We start from the raw sequence: 16098 nt of genomic DNA, 5'->3' as shown, positions 1-16098 counted from the left end.
ATTTCTTATTTCCAGCCCCTAATGTCTCTTTGTAGTTTGCAAGTTTTGGAAAATATGAAGCCGTCCATAGCTGATGGATCCATATCTTGGCTATATGAGAACTGAAAATCACGGAACACATTGATTACTGAAGATAGCCCTCTGTCCATAGAGAAGAACCAGCCATCGTCACCATAGCTAAACCTCTGAGGGTTTCTAAGTAATATTAAGACCTTGTCACTGGGGTTGCTTGTTTTCGTCATCCCTCCTCATCCCTTTGTCTTTCTGTGCTATCCCAGACGGATGATATACCTCCAGAGAGTCGTTCTTAATTTCTCCCTTCAATGTCTTTTGGTCAAATGTGCATTAAGAGTAAGATAAGCACAAATATAGATTTCAACCCAGCTGAGTAAAATCACAAAGAGTCCTAGGAGAGAGAGAGAGAGAGAGAGAGAGAGAGAGAGAGAGAGAGAGAGAGAGAGAGAGAGAGAGAGAGAGAGAGAGAGAGAGAGAGAGAGAGAGAGAGAGAGAGAGAGAGAGAGAGAGAGTGTCTAGATTTCTGAAGGGAGAAGCCAATAGCAAATCCCATCACCTACCAAGTTCTCAAAGGAGAAGATCGGAGAAGCGATGAACAGCTGATGTGAAACCTTGAGGATTGAGCGTCCTTATATACCATGCAAAGGTTGTGATGCCCCCCCACCCCTCGGGCCTTTCAAGAGATTTATATTACAGAATAATAATAATTAACCAAATACCTGACTCATCAATTTGCACCCCAATTCAGCTCTATATAATTTATATCTGCATGGTACCTATTAGACCTGAATTATAAGCCTAGCACATATATATTTTTTTTTATCATAGCTTCAATGACCTTTGAAATTATTGTCTCATCAGCTCATTTTCCCCTGACACAGAAATTGTCAAGCGCTGAGCCATAGGCATGCAGCACCTGTTCTTCAATGTGAAAGATGCTAATGTTCAATTTCATAGAACGTGGTAAAACCCTACGTGGTGGTATCTCCCAATACTTTTGTGGAGAGATTTCAAAATGGTGATGAGCTGATGAGGCGCATCTCTTCCAGAGAAGCACGTGTCCCAGTTTTGGGGGTTTGTCCATCTTAGTTGACAGTGTAATCTGGTGGACCTGCCTGCTGTTGTTTTTACAACTAAATGCCAGAATGAAACGGAATGGAACAGAATGGAACGGAATGGAATAACAGAATTGGAAGGGACCTTAGAGGTCTTCTAGTCCAACCCTCTGCTCTGGCAGGAAACCCTATACCACCTCGGACAAATGGCTGTCCAGTCTCTTCTTAAAAACTTCCAGTGTCGGAGCATTCACAGCTTCTGGAGGCAGGTAGTTCCACTGGTTAATTGTTCTCACAGTCAGGAAGTTTCTCCTTAGTTCCAGGTTGCTTCTCTCCTTGACTAGTTTCCATCCGTTGCTTCTTGTCCTGCTTTCAGGTGCTTTGGAGAATAGATTGATCCCCTCTTCTTTGTGGCAAGGGCCCCTCAAAATTCTGGACCCAGTTGTGATCCTAAATCAAGGACTATCTGTATTCCATAAAACACACTTTTTAACACTGGATGGATTTAACCGTGGGGGTCAGGAAGGTTCATGGCATGCATCTATCCATCTTTTAATGATGGTTCCAAGGATGGAATCTCAGAAAACGTGTCTCCAGATCCATTTCTGGCAATGTGGACCTGCAAACATGACATCCTTTAAATTTCTGGGAGTCTACCTCTGTGAAGATCTGACCTGGAGAGTTAACACAACCCAGGTGGCTAGAAAGGCCCAACAGAGGCTTCACTTTCTTAGGGTCTTGCGGAAGAACAGGGTAGAACAACGGCTAATGACCCTCTTTTACTGGTCTACTATAGAGAGCGTCCTCTTGTATGGTATTGTGGTTTGGTATGCTGGTCTGACAGCCGCGGATAGGAAGGCATTACAGAGGGTGGTGAGCACAGCACAAGACATTGTGGGCTGTCCCCTGACCCCACTGGATGACCTCGCCAGGGCTCGTTGCCTTGGAAGAGTGAGGAAGATTCTCAGGGATGACTCACACCCTGGACAGTATCTCTTTACTCTCCTACCATCCGGTAGGAGATATAGGAGTTTAGCCAGCTGTACCAACAGGCTGAAAAACAGCTTTCATCAGTGGGCTGTTAGGCTTTTGAATGGGACATAATCTCTGTGAATTTATGCAGAATTGACTTGGGAGGCCGGTGTGTGGTATAGTTGGTTCACATGGTGTGGTAGGATGGAGGGTTTGTTGTCACTGTGTGTTGGGGCCCGGGAGAGAGCACGGGGGGAGGCTCAGCTAATCTCAATGTACACATGTTGTACTTTGACAATAAAGGTTTATTATTATTATTATCCAAACACAAATCCAGGGTTTTTTCCATATACTGGAAAACAAAGTGTCCGGTGCCATAGTCACCAGACAGGTCTGCACCAAATCTTTGCACTGATCAGTGGGGGGGGGGGGGGCTTGTGTGAAAGTAATCAGATTAGAAGAGGTCAGAATGTGACGGAACACTGATGTTTTTACCAACACCAGTTTTGCAGCTGATTCGGAAGAAACATTTGCGGTTCCAGAGATCTTTGCAGCTTCTTCTTCTGGACCAAAAGCTCAACTTAAAGTTGAAACTTGCCCAAATGTTGGCATGTTATCCCAATGAACTCAATAAGACTTCTATGGAATTAAAAAGCCCCAAACCATTATTGACACCCCAAAGCTGGTGTGATAAGCTGGTGTGAAAAGAGCCTTGGTGGAGCAGTGGGCTAATGCCTCCTTAAGTAACACCAGCTGCCTGCAATTATTGCAGGTTCGAGTCCCACCAGGCTCAAGGTTGACTCAGCCTTCCATCCTTCCCAGGTAGGTAAAATGAGTCCCAACATCTTTTTTATATCATGGTGACTAAAACTGGATGCAATATTCTGAGTGTATTCTTTGTATTTGGGTTTGACTTCTGTAGGTCACCTGGAGTCACTGTGAATGAGCTGGGTGGCCAAAAAATAAAAAAGTAAGAGATTGGGACATCATGAAAATCAGAGACCAAGCTGTTTCCTAGCATGGAAGTCACCACCAAAGAAGGTCACCTGCCAACCCTTTCTACTGACTTATGGGCAGGACCTTCAACATCTGCTGCAGGGATGAATCATCATGTGGGGTACCCACCAATCTTGGCAAATAGTCAAAGGTTGTGGAAGTAGTCTTCTATTACAGGTACTCAACAAGCAAATGCATAACTCCCATAATCCTTTAAAGACCACAGAAATTAGAAGGAAAACTCTAGCAATCTACCATTAATCTAATACCCAGGTTGACAGAATATCCTATTTCTCCAATGTTCTTCGGGGAGAGTAGGAAAAATAATAATCATTCCCACAACTAAGAAGTGGACACAAGCCATTTCTTTGAAGTGAGATAGAAGGTTAATTGTTGGAGGCCTTTGATCAGGATCCCTTCTATCTTCAGGGTGGCTGGGACTTGTATAAAAGCTCCTGCATCGGATCCATTCTCCATCTGCTCGTCTCTCCTCCTCTGAACTTCTCTCCTCCAGATCTTTTGGTAAGTTGGATCCACCATCGTAGGAGAGCCATAGGTTCATCTACACCTTGCTACTGACTTTGGTATTATGGTGCATAAGGGTCTTTCCTAACCTGGAAAATTTAGTCCTCTCACCATACACCACTGTCTTTTCATTGTAAAGTGGTTGGTTAGCTAGGGTGGACAAACGGGTGTCATCCTCACCCTGATATTTTGCAGTATACTAAACAAGGAATGTGTGATAAACTGTTGGGTTGATGGTCAGAGCAGAGGGAATAATGGTGTATGACAGGATGTTACCAAGGCTATAGTCCAGGGGTGTCAAACTCAATTTCATTGAGGGCCACATCAGCATTGCAGTTGCCCTCAGGGGGCCAGGTGGGTATGGCCAGGGTGAGTGTGGCCTACTGGGTGGGCATGGCTAGAGTGCGTATGGCCTACTGGGTGGGTGTGGCCAGCTCCACATCATTCGCATCAAGGTTGCCTATGGGGGCCTGGGCAGGAGTGGGACAGAACTGAGGGTCTCTGGCAGAAGGAGTGTCTCTGGGCCAGGGCCAAGGCAGTGGGGGCCGTTCCCTCACTGTTTCCAGGATGGCTTCACGGGCCACATGAAACCACTTTGCAGGCCAGATCCGGCCCTCAGGCCTTGTGTTTGACATGTCTGCTATAGTCAAACAAGTGGGTCTGAGCACACATCTTGAGGAAAGATCTCTACTTCACACAAAATTAATGGAATGGAGAGAGAAACGGATTCAGACTTCCAAGATAGTCTTACTGTAGTTATAAAGAAAACATCAGTCCTGACCTACACAACCTTGCTTTCTTAATTTGGTCAAAGCTATAGGACTGACAGTTTGATGTTTCTTCTTTTCTCAGGCTGCCTGCCCTCAACAACTCCAGCATGATGTTCCACTGCTGCATGCCATCTTGTCAGATGGGACCCATTGCACCCCTGTGTTTCCAGCCTCTTCAGCAGCCCTCCTCCATGCCAACCATCTGCATGCCACCTGCCTCCATCCCCAGCTCACTTCCTTCCTGTATCTCACTTTGCCCTACCCAACCACTTCCCAGCTCTAGCCCTACCATCTCCATCCCATTGAGCTCCCTCATTCCACCTCCTCCCAGCCCTAGCCAACCTTGTTGCATCCCACTTTGCCCCAGTCAACTATCTTCTGGGTCTGGTCCTACCATCTCCATCCCATTGAGCTCCCTCATTCCACGTCCTACCAGCCCTTGTCAACCATGTTACATCCCTCTTTGCCCCAGTCAACCTTCTTCTGGGTCTGGTCCTACCATCTCCATCCCATTGAGCTCCCTCATTCCACGTCCTACCAGCCCTTGTCAACCATGTTACATCCCTCTTTGCCCCAGTCAACCTTCTTCTGGGTCTGGTCCTACCATCTCCATCCCATTGAGCTCCCTCATTCCACGTCCTACCAGCCCTTGTCAACCATGTTACATCCCTCTTTGCCCCAGTCAACCTTCTTATGGTTCTGGTCATACCATCTCCATCCCACTAAACCTTTCTCCATCTCCTAGTTCTCATCCACCGCCACCCTGCTATTTTCCTATTCCTCTCCCAAGCCCACCTTGCTGCAGGATTTGCTGAACCCCCAAAGGACTGTTGCTGCCTGGTACAAGTTTGGTAAAGAATGGAGAATGATATGATGGATCCATGGACTACCTCCTGAGAACTGGATGCTGAAGCTTCTGATCGTTCACCATTCCAGTGGAAGAAGAGAAAGAGAATGTATCCCATGGAATTTCTACTATTGACCCAAGATCCTTTTCTTGGTGAACCCTGTAGTTGTTTGGTGATGGGGAGAAAGTTTCCTTGATTAATTTTGATAATTGCTCTGCTCAGATTCAAGACCTCTGGAAATGTCCTTCAATGTAGCTACCTGAGATTCCTGTCTTCATGCTAGGGTAGATTTGAACAACATGGTCTTCCTTCTTTGTCTGTTCATTTTTCAATGCCAGAGTGTTTACCTTTCAATAAAGTCTACCTTAGTGCATAATAACAGTATGGTTCCTGATGTATCTTTGTGTTTCCCTTTGTATCTACTTGGGCATTTTCAAGTTGTGTCTTCTGGAAGACTAGGAAGTTCATGAGAACCCAGTATGAGATTCCATTGAGTGACAGGAGGAGTACTCATTAGACATGGATTATAAACCTGGCACTTCCTTTCATCATAGCTTCAATGACCTCGGAGATTATTAGTTCACCTTTTTCATTTCTCCTGTCTCAAAATAAAGTCTGGAGTTTAGCCATGAGGAGGACAGAACCAGTTCTGCAATTTGGAAGATCAGATGGAAGATGTTTCCATCCTAAAAGCCTACAAAGGTTTCACTGTAATAAATGATCATCATGCCATTTAAGTTACCAGATTGCCTTCTCCTTGAGGCAAGGAGGAAAGCAACCTGAGGACCTAGCAACATTCCTTCTTGCTATAAATGAGTTAGGAAGAAATATCCTTGCTGATATCTCTGTGTTGGTGATCCTTTAGACCTTCTAATCCCAACCTTTCTAAATCTTGACGAGATAAAAACCTGCTTTCCCCTAGACTTTTTTATGGCTCCAACCTCAGTGTACCTAGAACGTAGAACATAGAGCATAGAATAATAGAGTTGGAAGGGACATTGGGGGTCTTCTAAAGGTAAAGGTAAAGGTTCCTCCGCACATGTGTGCTAGTCGTTTCCAACTCTAGGGGCCAGTGCTCATCTCCGTTTCAAAGCCGAAGAGCCAGCGCTTGTCCGAGGACGTCTCCGTGGTCACGTGGCCGGCACGACTGGACGCCAAAGGCGCACGGAACGCTGTTCCCTTCCCACTGGAGCGGTCCCTATTTTTCTACTTGCATTTTTACATGCTTTCGAACTGCTAGGTTGGCAGAAGCTGGGACGAGTAAGAGGCGCTCACTCTGCTACGCGGCACTCGGGATTCGACCCGCCAAACTGCCGACCTTCTGATCGACAAGCTCAGCTTGTCTTCTAGTCCAACCTAATTGCTTGAGCAAGAGACCCTAAGACTTTTCAGAGAAATGGTCATCCAGTCTTTAACCTTCAGGCTCAAATGATGCTCCTTTGGATACAGGTGAAGGACTCTCTAGAGAAGGGTCTAAGCCTGGGGAATGTGGAAGGAAAAATAGTAGAGTAGAGTAAAGTAGAGTGGAGTGGAGTGGAGTAGATGGAACAGAACAGAAGAATGAAGAATAGAACAGAATATTATAGAGTGGAATGGGGAGTGGAGTGGAGTAGAGTGGAATAGAATAGAATAGAATAGAATAGAATAGAATAGAATAGAATAGAATAGAATAGAATAGAATAGAATAGAATAGAATAGAATAGAATAGAATAGAATAGAATAGAATAGAATAGAATAGAATAGAATAGAATATTTATTTATTATTATTATTTATTAATTTAATTTGTATACCGCCCTTCTCCCAGGGGACTCAGGGCGGTGAACAGGGCAATACATAAAAACTAGATACAAACATTAAAATTATTAAAACATGATTAAACAATGCCCATAAATACAAATTTAAAATTAAAATCGTTTATAAAAATCCCACCCCATCCCATCAGGCCAGGCCAGCTTGTTTAAAGAGATGGGTTTTAAGATCGCGTCGGAAGGAGCGGAGAATAGAATAGAATAGAATAGAATAGAATAGAATAGAATAGAATAGAATAGAATAGAATAGAATAGAATAGAATAGAATAGAATAGAATAGAATAGAATAGGATATTGGAGGAATGGAATGGAATGGAATGGAATGGAATGGAATGGAATAGAATAGAATAGAATAGAATAGAATAGAATAGAATAGAATAGAATAGAATAGAATAGAATAGAATAGAATAGAATAGAATAGAATAGAATAGAATAGAAGAATGGAATGGAATGGAATGGAATAGAATAGAATAGAATAGAATAGAATAGAATAGAATAGAATAGAATAGAATAGAATAGAATAGAATAGAATAGAATAGAATAGAATAAATAATGGAAAATAGAATAGAATGGAATAGAATGGAATGGAATGGAATGGAATAGAATGGAATAGAATAGAATAGAATAGAATAGAATAGAATAGAATAGAATAGAATAGAATAGAATAGAATAGAATAGAATAGAATAGAATAAAGAATAGAATAGAATAGAATAGAATAGAATAGAATAGAATAGAATAGAATAGAATAAAGAATAGAATAGAATAGAATAGAATAGAATAGAATAGAATAAAGAATAGAATAGAATAGAATAGAATAGAATAGAATAGAATAGAATAGAATAGAATAGAATAGAATAGAATAGAATAGAATAGAATAGAATAATGGAATGGAATGGAATGGAATGGAATAGAATAGAATAGAATAGAATAGAATAGAATAAAGAATAGAATAGAATAGAATAGAATAGAATAGAATAGAATAGAATAAAGAATAGAATAGAATAGAATAGAATAGAATAGAATAGAATAGAATAGAATAGAATAAAGAATAGAATAGAATAGAATAGAATAGAATAAAGAATAGAATAGAATAGAATAGAATAGAATAGAATAGAATAGAATAGAATAGAATAGAATAGAATAGAATAGAATAGAATAGAATAGAATAGAATAGAATAGAATAGAATAGAAGAATGGAATGGAATGGAATGGAATGGAATAGAATAGAATAGAATAGAATAGAATAAAGAATAGAATAGAATAGAATAGAATAGAATAGAATAGAATAGAATAGAATAGAATAGAATAGAATAGAATAGAATAGAATAGAATAGAATAGAATAGAATAGAATAGAATGGAATAGAATAGAATAGAATATAGTAAGAAATGGAATAGAGTAGAGTAGAATAGAATATCAGAGTTGGAAGGGACCTTGGAGGTCTTCTAGTCAACCCCCTGCCTGAGCAGGAGACTCTGTACCATTTCAGACAAATGGTCATCCAGTCTATTTTTGAAAGCCTCCTAGGATGGAGCACCCAAAACCTCTGAAGGCAACTCTTCCATTGGTTGATTGCTCTCACTGTTAGGAAATTTCTCCTTAGTCCTAGATTGCTTCTCTCCTTGGTTTGTTTCCAACTATTGTTTCTTCTCTTACCTTTTGATGCTTTGAAAGACAATTTGATCCCCTCATCTTTGCAGAAGCCCCTCAAATATTAGAATAATGCTATTATGTCACCCCTAGTCCTTCTTTTCACTAGACTAGACATACCCAATTCCTGTAACCATTCTTTGTATATTTTATCCTACAGCCACCTGATCATTTTTGTGCTCCAGGTGTTGCCGCCATTGTTTGAGTCCCACCAAGTTGCAAATCTCAAGATTAAGCATGTGCCAGAGTAGTGGGGTCATTTGAAGAAGCAGCTGAGAAAGCAGAATTGGTCTAGAAACAAACCGGGACACCACAAAGACTTCTTGTTAAACAGAGATTTAGTCAGCATCTGCTGGACAAAATCGCTCAGATCTGGACCGGCCTGGAATCCGACTGGGCAGTATCTGACGAGGGGGAAACGACGGATCTGGCCGACATTATTTGGGAGGAGTTTGACCCTGTGACTCTGGATGAAGTGGACAGGATCACGGGTAGATTAAGTGCCGCCACGTGTTTGTTGGATCCGTGTCCCTCCTGGCTGGTTTATGCAGCTCGGGAGGTCACACGAGGCTGGCTTCAGGCAGTGATTAATGCTTCTTTGAGTGAGGGGTGCTTCCCTGCCACCTTGAAGGAGGCAGTGTTGAGGCCCCTCCTCAAGAAACCTGCCTTGGATCCAGCTATTTTAATTAACTTTCATCCTGTCTCCAACCTTCGCTTTCTTGCGAACGTTGTTGAGAGCGTGGTGGCACGGCAGCTCCCGCTCGTCCTGGAGGAAACTGAGTATCTGGATCTGTACCAATCGGGTTTCAGGCCCGGGTACATCACGGAAACGGCATTGGTCGCGCTGGTGGATGATCTCTGGCGGGCCCGGGATAGGGGTTATTCCTCTGTCCTGGTCCTATTAGATCTCTCAGTGGCTTTTGATACCATCGACCATGGTATCCTGCTGCAACGTCTCAGGGGGTTGGGAGTGGGAGGCACCATTTTACGGTGGTTCTGTTCCTACCTCTTGGGCCATTCACAGACGGTGTTGGCAGGAGGGCAGAGGTCAACCCTGAGGCCCCTTAGTTGTGGGGTGCCCCAGGGGTCGGTCCTCTCTCCCCTCTTGTTCAACATCTATATGAAGCTACGGGGTGAGATCATCCGCAGTTTCAGGGTAAGGTATCATCAATATGCTGATGATACCCAGCTTTTCATCTCTACCCTGAACCAACCCAGTGATGCCCTCGACGTGATGTCCCGTTGCCTGGAAGCGGTACGAATCTGGATGGGGAAGAACAGGCTCCAACTCAACCCGGCCAAGACCGAGTGGCTTTACATACTGGCATCTCGTGTAGTCCAGGATGTTCCATCTTTGGTTATGGGGGGAGAGGTGTTACCTCCCGTTGATAGGGCGCGCAACTTAGGCGTACTCCTGGATGCACAACTCAGTTTAGAAGATCATATAGGAGTCGTGGACAGGGGGGCATTTGCCCAGGTTTGCCTGGTTCGCCACTTGCACCCCTATCTGGACCAAGATGCTTTACGTACGGTCACTCATGTGCTCGTTACCTCCCGTGTTGATTACTGCAATGGGGCTGCCCTTGAAGACCAGCCGGAGACTTCAGCTGGTGTAGAATGCGGCTGCGCGGGTTGTGATGAGAGCATCCCGATACTCCCATATTACACCCCTCCTGCCTGAGCTGCATTGGTTACCGGTTGCTCTCTGGGTGGATTTAAGGTGCTGGTTCTTACCTTTAAAGCCCTACATGGCTTAGGCCCGGGATATTTGCAGGACAGTCTGCTCCCAGGAACGACTTCCCATCGCTCTGTGCGCTCACACAGAGAGGGCCTCCTCAGGGTGCCGTCGGCCAGACAACATCGTCTGGTGACCCCCAGGGGGAGGGACTTCTCTGTGGGGGCACCTGTCCTGTGGAATCAGCTTCCCCTGGAGCTCCGGATGACCCCAGACCTCCAGTCCTTTCATCATGACATTAAGACATTTCTTTTCCAACAGGCCGACCTGGACTGATGATAATGAGGTTTTTAATCTGGTTTTAAGGTTTTATTAATTGGGGCTATAGATATAGTTTAATTTGAATTTTAATATTTGTATTCTCTTGTATTTTATTGTTGTTAGCCGCCCTGAGTCCTTTGGGAGATAGGGTGGCATATAAGTCCCATTAAATAAATAAATAAACAATTTCCCAGTACAAAGTTAAATATCCCACCCATAAAACTGTGCAAGCAACTACGTTCCCCAATATGATTAATTGGCAGGCTTTTTATGCAACGCCCAGTCCCTAGTCTCGGGAGCAGCCGATGACCTTGGTTCCCATGGGACAAAAGATTATTTTGACTAACAAAGCACCTGGGCAAACCCCCTCCCTCCATTCTATGTGACAACCTGCAATGAGAAGGAAAATGGCTGCAGCCATGCTCATTTGTAGAATTGACAGCAGGAGCAGAGAAAGTCAGCCAGATTATTCACGAGGAGAAAGACTCACCCTTCTTGATGGGCTGTTCCAGAAGCTGGCTATTTAGCAGAACAGACAGATGGAAGCAATGCTAGGAATATTTTTTCTGGTTGTTTTGATTCTTGCCTTGCTTTGGATTGACACCATGCCTTGACTTGGATCATGCCTTGTGAACTCTGGACTTTTCTTGCCTTGTGAACCCTCTTGTCTTGTGGAATTAATTTTGCCTGGTGAGTTTAGTTTGGTTGGGAAACTTTCAGGTGCCTTGTGGACTCATTGACCATTGTTCTGTGGACTAGCCTTGGTCCATTTGTGGCTGGACTTAACTGGGTTAAGTTCTGGGTTTTTAGTGAAGGGAGTTGGAGGAGGGGGATATTAATTGGGTTTATCACAGTTACATATGTGTGTGTGAGAGAGTGGGACAGCACATCCTTAGAAGTAAACCACTTTCGTGATGGATTGTTGTGTCAAAAAATTAACAGAAGAGCAGAACATATTTTTGTGCACTAAAGGGAATTTTATTGAATGTAAAGCAAGGAGTGAACAGAGATCACATGCATGAAGAACGTAACATGACAGAGTTGCAAAAAATACAGACTATAAAGCATTATCCTAAGCTATTGTCTGAACGGGGAACATTCGGAGATGATGCATATGGGAAAGAGCAAAGGTCCCAAACTAGTTAGCCCCAAACTAGAAGCATATGCATGCAAACTTGAAGATTTTGGAGAATTCCACTAGAGACCCAGTTTAACCCCAGTGTCTTTAAGGTGCCGTTGTTCCAAAAAGTAAACAAAGCCTATAGAAGACAACCAGAAGTTCTTATGATTCCCAGAGAGATGATGACCTCTTTCGATACACAGAACACCATGTCTTTTCTCACGATGACACTCTGGAGACATCTTCCGTCATGCTTCTATGATATCTTCTTTGGATCTTCAAGAGATGTCCATGAGAGGTTGGCCGCCTTGTACAATCTACAGCATTTGCCACCATCGTGGGAATACAGTTATTGGAACTTAGACAGAAGAAACTCAGCTACAAGGAGCTTGGGTTGAGTCTTCGCCATACTTAAACTAGACCCATCTCATCTCCCATTGACTCTAAGGAGTCTATTAAAAACAGCTGAGTTTGAATTCAACCTGTTTACACTTGCAGAGATGTGGAGCAACCCCATACATCAAGTTCTTTAAGGATTGTGAAGGCTCATGGAATTTTAGAATCCAGAACCTATAATCTTGGTCATGAATCTGTGCCATAATTTTCAATTCCAGGTGGATCATATATTAGAGAGCCGTGGTTATTCAAAACCATAAATGACAGGGCCTGCATGGAATGGAACAAGTTGGTATGCAGGAAGGGTGACAACCACTGACTGGGAAGATGGGACCAGATGGGCACACACAGGTTGGCCTACATGGCTGGACACACGAGGGAACAATGGACGTACTACCACATGAGCTAACAGGAAAGATAGGCCCAGAGGGACAGACACAAGATGGTAAGCAGCTCCTTGGCTGTACACATATTGTGGGAGGCCCACAAGACACGCCACAAGGAGATGAGCAGACTGGGACACAGGACTGGAGCGGTTGGACGCAAACCGTGGGGGGTCCACAAGGAGATGAGCAGACTGGGACACAGGACTGGAGCGGTTGGACGCAAACCGTGGGGGGTCCACAAGGAGATGAGCAGACTGGGACACAGGACTGGAGCGGTTGGACGCAAACCGTGGGGGGTCCACAAGGAGATGAGCAGACTGGGACACAGCAAGGCTGAAGGGGTTGCACACACACAGTGGGGGGTCCACAAGGGACACAACAGCTAGGGTGGCAGACTGGGACACAGCAAGATGAGCCACCCCCAACTGGGAAAATAGGCCCAGATGGGCAGACACAAGTTGGTCTGTGACAGCTGAACACCATGTTGGAGATGAAGGTTAGCCTGCAATGGGCAGAAAGGATAAGAAACAGTGGGCATTACAAGCAAATGGCTACAGATCACCACCGTTACTCCACTTCTTCCAAAGAAAATTTAAATAACATTTCTAAACAACCCTCCCAACACTGATCAAGCAGGCTTAGAGACCTCCTCTCCTTCTCAATCTGTGTCTTATCCTCATGGAACTAGAATATTTTTTGACGTAAGAGTCAGGGAAGGCAGGATGAGTGATATTTGTAGATGTTTTACATCTAACTGTCCCCCGAACTAACATTTGCTGCCATTAGATAAACTTCCCAAGTCCATTGCTAAGAGATCTCCTGAATTTTGTCCCAGTGCTAGATAGTCAACCTAGCCAATATACAAACAGTGTTAGATATTCAAGTGCATATTCAGTGCATATAAGATCATTGCTTGCATTCATAAATTGGCTATCTTGGTCAATGGCAGCATGTCAACATTGGGTCCATGCTACTAGTGGAGGTGAGTTGAAAATCAAGTCTACAATATGTTCAAAGCAAACAGGGTTCTAGTCTAACAAAAACAAAGGAAAACTCATAAGGTAGATTCATAGACCTATCATCAGCCAGCCCCAAATTGAAATCTTCCTAAACTGGTCTCCTATAAGCCCACTTCTGCCTTCCATGCTCTGGTTGCTATTCAACCTTCTACATCTCCAAGTACACCTGGAAAATTCCAGACAGCTAGCGTAGACTATTTGCTGGAAGCAAGCAAGGAAATCAAACACAAATCAGCAAGAACAGTCATGACGGAACCAGGAGGAGCGCGAACTCCTGGGGTTAGGCTGAAGTCTACAAGGACTTCTCGAGAGTCGTTAGATGCATTTCATAGCACGTCAAATCCAACTTACCGAAGAGAGCTGGAGAAGAGAAGTGAAGCGAAGCTGAGAAAGGCTGCTGAAGGACTGGAGCTAAAGCAGCCGCTTTTATACAGCTTCTTGGGGAGCTTGAGAAGCCCCTTGATTAAAGAAAAGTCTACCAATTATGTATGTCTCATCTGAAATGAAAGGGCTCTGGACAGCCATGCCTGCTTTGTTGTCATTGTATCCTTGCTAATTCTGGGGTGTTTGGGCGTGAATATTATGCATTATGCTCCCTGTCATTGGAGAATATTAAGGTCTGAGGAAAAGGATTAGTCCAGGTGGACTAATTAATGATGACTAGTTTCCACAGCCAGTTTCCACAACTGATTAGTTCTACAGTACAGTGAATTTAGACATCTTTTTAACCTACAAATTAAAGATATTGGTTTTATGGGGTGAAGGAGCAGGCATTTCTTGGGACTATTTTTTTAAAACCCTGTGTTTTGTTGAGTATGATGGAAATGTGTATGAAAAATGAAGAAGGACCAATCTCCTCAGTCTTGGGGGATATTGTCAGGAAATGTAGGGAGAATTCTAGCCCATCACAGTGGTGTATGTAATTCAAGGGTTCACTCCTCCACAAATTTATAAATTTCTGCTCCTGCAGAAAAAAGTGATTCTTGTTACCCTAAAGAGAAGACCACATGTTGAGTTGGACATTATGGAACATTTCCTTGAAGAAATCTTCTAGTTCAGGTATCTATGACTAAAAAAATCCTGGGTTGAACATCTTGAAGGTGGCCCCAGTAGAGCCTCCAGAAGCTTGTGGATGGTTTTTCAAATGCCAAGAGGTAGTCGCATTAAGTGGAATATAGTAAAATAACCAAAATCACAAAACTGCCTCTCACTTACTTTGTCCATGTCATGCAAGGGAATTCACTGGAGATCACAATTATGTTGGGAAGAGTTAACAGTAAAAGAGGACCAGGCCCTCAAAGAACAAGGTAGCTGGACACCATCAATGTTGACACCAGCCAGAGCATAGAGCAACTCAAAGAAGTAGTTCAAGATGTGAAGAAACCTGGACCATAGAATTGTCAAGAGTCAGACGCGACTGAATGGCTAACGTCATCATCAATAAAATTACATGAAACTAAATTAAATTAATTGGGAGGCCCAGCTCCACTCTGCCCTGATTCAGTGGTTGGTTGGTTGATTTTTTTATTTTTATTTTTTGTAGAAGAGCACAAAGGTCAGTGAAGAAGTGACGGTGCATTAGATTTTTTGGCATTTCATGGAAGACTAATAGGAATTTTCAGGATGAGAAATTGGACTGGTTGTCCCAAAAGATGACAAGCACAAAGGCATTCAGCATTCAGCATTGTCAGCAAAAAAAAAACCACACTTGGCCATCCCCTTGAGGTCTTCAGGAGTTAAATTCAACTTGAAGGAGATTTAAGATTTTTCTCAACATTCAAAAGGAATGAAGGTCTTCCTCCCCTGATCGAAACCTATTTTGGGTTCCCTTCAAAATTCTTTGGCTCTTCCACCCAGTGAGGAACTCCCATTTTTGATGCTACATCATCCTACATCATTAGACAAAATCGCAATTAGAAGGAAATGACATGCTTGGATTACATTGGTTGGACTGAAGGAATCCCCTCCCCACTGTATTTTCAATTCCAGCGTGCTTGGATCAGGTGTCCTAGTGTGCAAATTTCCCTCCATGATGTGATCATCTAGGGTGCGCCTTCACCCGAGGTTATTGGTGAACTTTAGAGGAAGTAGACCTGTCATTTTGCTACTTTGAACTTTAGTCATTCATAAGAAGAAGGCCAAGTTTTAATTGGAAGGAGCACGCCATTCACCTGCTTCTTTAAATTTTTCATCTGCCTTTCCAAAACTGGAATACCGGCATTCAACTTCCATCACCCAGGAAAATAGCTACCATTTAAGAGCTTAAAAGAAGAAAAGTCACGATATATAGTTCTGTAGCATCATCAAATGACCAGCCAAATCATCTTTATAATTGGCCCACTCCATTTCCAGAGCTTAGGAAGAAGGACGAAGTAGTTCACCAATGGCTTGGATCGTCATTTTTCTAACCCCTAGAAATGCCCTATGACTTTAGATTGTTATTTTGTTCCATCAAAATGCTATATATTTCTCTTTTTTTATTTAAAGCAAAAAAAATGTTATACATACAGCTCCAATATCTGGAGCTATGTATTCTGTTTT

The sequence above is a fragment of the Vipera ursinii genome (assembly GCF_947247035.1).
Source record: "Vipera ursinii genome assembly, chromosome: 15".
Lineage (NCBI taxonomy): Eukaryota > Metazoa > Chordata > Lepidosauria > Squamata > Viperidae > Vipera > Vipera ursinii.
Note: the sequence above shows the minus strand (reverse complement) of the source record.